This window comes from Arachis ipaensis, chromosome B03 (assembly GCF_000816755.2).
Source record: "Arachis ipaensis cultivar K30076 chromosome B03, Araip1.1, whole genome shotgun sequence".
Lineage (NCBI taxonomy): Eukaryota > Viridiplantae > Streptophyta > Magnoliopsida > Fabales > Fabaceae > Arachis > Arachis ipaensis.
Window position 1 is genome coordinate 92,082,589 of NC_029787.2, and position 3,653 is coordinate 92,086,241.

The following is a 3,653-nucleotide window of genomic DNA, read 5'->3' on the forward strand; positions in this document are numbered from 1 at the left end:
GAGTGAATAATTAAAAATTCAAAATAAAAATAATTTATTTTTATAAAAATAATATTTTAATAAATCAACTCAACGAAATTTATAGGTTATTTTTAAAATCTATAACCTAACCTTTTTAATTAATGGGTTTTACAAAAAGCTCAAACTCAACTTGTTTAATAAAACGAACTAAGGTGCACTGAGTCTAAAGTGAGCCGAATCACGAATTTTTATTGGATAACCTGAATCACTTCCATCCGCTAATGGCAGCAACGAAGGCAGAGAAAAAGAAATGAGGCAAAGGGTGCGTGTGAAAAAAAATTGAGTTAGGGTGAAATGGGGTGAGATGACAGTGGTTACATGTGGGGTGGAGAGAGATAAAATTGCAGTGACTGCAGGTGGGGTATAGTAGGGTGAGTTGGGATGGGGTAAAGGTTGGAAATTTTTTCTTTTGGAAAGCGGTTTGGAATTAGAGATGTGATAGAAAATTTTGAGTTATGTTCGGTCAGGAAGGGTGAAAAAAATCTTTTAAAATAAGGAGATTGATAAAGTGTGAAATTAATCACTATTAAATTTGTAACTTCTATCATATATAAGTCATATTATCTTAATTTAAGAATAGTTAATTATAGTGAATAAAAATGGACTCAATAGTTCAAATAGGATAGTTTTATTAATTAATAAAATTCTATAAATAGATAAAATAGGTCTGTCAAATTTAATTTGAGATCAAATATTTAAATTGATACTATTAGCAAATATTATGATGATTTTATGATTTATGCTAGCAGTGTTGATGTGAAGGATCCTAAAATTTTAATTATTTATTTTATCAATGGATTAAAAATTTATATTCATAGTGAATTTTTTTAAAAAAATTACAATTCTCTTCTAAATGTTTGGCTAAGTAGAATGATTTGTGAAATAAGTTTTAAAGAGGAAGAGCATTTAAATCCAAAATTTCATCCTCAAATTCAAAGAAAAATGTATCCATATAATCATATCATTCTAGATTCAACAACAAAATTAAGGCATCCAGAGCAACCAAATCAAGCAAAATTGCATAATATAATCTAACAAAAAATTGTAGATCCAGGCTCAGATACAAGATTCACAGATCAACAATGGAACTCCAAAAAATCCGATTAAAGATCAATTAGATATCCAGAATCTAAACTAGAAGAGAAAACACAAAAATTGCAACGCAAGAAGTCAAGAACTAAATTCCAGCAACGGGGGAGGATGCAAATCTTAACTGGGCAAGGGTGGCAATCGTGTGAAGGCCACCACCAAAGCAACCATATCTAAACTCACATACGGTGGTCTTGAGCGACGTTGCAACTGAGAAGACCTCAGCAAAAGCAAACACACCGGATGTCAAAGTGGAGATTGCAGTAGCGACAAGCATCATGACGTCTGCTTCGTCTCCTCACAACAAGAAAAAGTAATATTTGTAACAAAAAAAAATTGTTACAAAAAATCAAAATTTTGAAACAAAAGGATTTTGTAACAAAAAAAGGGGCCGTTGCAGTATATCCCGTTACAAAAAGTTTTTGTAACAAAAAACGGAACTGTTACAATTCAAAGTGATATTTTGTAACAAATTTTTCTGATACAAAAAACCAAAAGTCGTTACAAAAGTGGTAACAAATTTTGATCTTCAAAGTATTTTTGGTGACAATCTATTTTTTCCTATCATAAAATTTTGTTACAAAATGTAACTTGATTTTGTAACATTTTTTTCTTTAGTTACAAAATACTATTTATTTTGTAATAATTTTTTTTAATACAAATTACACACATAATTTATCAAATTATATTATTTTTTAATTAATTAATATATTAACTAATTTACTCAACAAGTCAACATTTATATAATACATAATAACATAGATAGTTCAAATATCTTTCATTAACTAAGATTGTTTTATAAATCTTCAACATATAAACTTTAAAGTACAAACTAACAAGACACATTTAAGAACCCTAATAAACTAGATAGATACATAGGACAAGAAAAATAAGGAATTATAAATCTCCAAAATATAAACTACAAATTACAAACTCCATCATGTTCATACAGCTCCTTTCTCATTTCTCATGGAGAAGTTCTAAAAAGTGGCACACACCTGAAAAGTCCACCAAACAAAAAACACTAGCTTAAAAAACAAGATTTGTTGTTAAAATATAGTTAGTATAAAATTGTTGTTAGTATAAAATTGTTGTTAATCTGATATTTACACAACACTGAATGATGTTCAAATGAGTGATGATCATGTAATGAAAGGCAAAGTGACAAATATAATGTGAAACATTTGGAGTAGTTCTGGAAATATATAATCTTGACACTGATTTATTCAGTTGTCTTCTTATCATTTGATGACTGTTGCCTCATTCGAAGAAAATAATATAGATAGATTAAAGTTGAACCCAACATGTCAACATGATTGTTAATAATTAAACCCATCATGAATGGTCTCAATTGCTTGTTGACCTTGTATTCACTCTTGCTACATAAACTTCCACTTCAAGTTAAAAAAGGAAAATAGTTTTTGTTTTTTCTAACATCCAAATAACTTGATAATTGCATCCCTGGGTGTAGTTATATGATAAGATCATATAAAATTCTAACGTGAAAGGATTCATTCCCCTCCCTTCACCAAGGAGGTTGTGAGGATGGTGCTTTCAGTAAAGCCATGAGATCATTACAGCTTCAAAATGCAAAAAATGCCATTTGAAAGAACACAATATTCAGTAAAAACAAAATTCTAAAATCTGATAATGAGAATAGAATTTAAGATCCAAATGGTCAAATTTGCAATTCAGTTATACAATCTGTACAAAAGATTGAACTAGCCACCTTATTTCTATGACTATATGTCAAATTAACAAGGGGACTTGACCAAGATCATAACATAGTTAAGCTTATAAAATAATAACACCCTAGGTAGTAAAAACAACATTCAAGTAGTTTGCAACAAACATCTTTTATTTTTATCTTTTTTAGGTTTTCTCTGCCACTTGCCACAATTTTATAATTCATAAACCTCACAGAGTGAATTCCAAAAACAAACGCAAGGATCATGAAGCAAGCTGAATGACGGAAATTACATACCTTTTTAGACTCTGCATAAAGTTTCATGCCGGCAACAAAGAGGCAAATATCTTTGGTGGTTTCACTAACAGTTTTTATTTTGTGCTCTATTAGAATTCATCAACAGTTCATGGTGATATGAACTCAATCATGGGTAACAACTCAAGAGTAACAACTCAATCGATGGTATGAACATGTAAATAATTATTATGAATGAATTTTGTTGGGCATCAATCTAGCATCAACTAAATTAAGAACAAATTAAAAACAAAAACAAGTAATAATTTGAAGTTCCAATAATACTAAATTACTAATCAGAACAATTAAAAAAAACAAGTAACAAATCAGAAAAAAAACTACACAGAACAATAATCAACAGCCCTAATATTCACAAGTTCTGATAATCAAAAACAATATCCCTAATCAGAAGTTCTAATAAATTAAACCCTAGACTTCCATGACATTCATAAATTAAAATAGTTAATTTCAAAATAAAATTTCCTACCTCAATTAGCCGAAACTCGGTAATTAAACGCAACAAACCCTTCGTTTGTTTTTAAATCCTAGTAGCAACAACTTT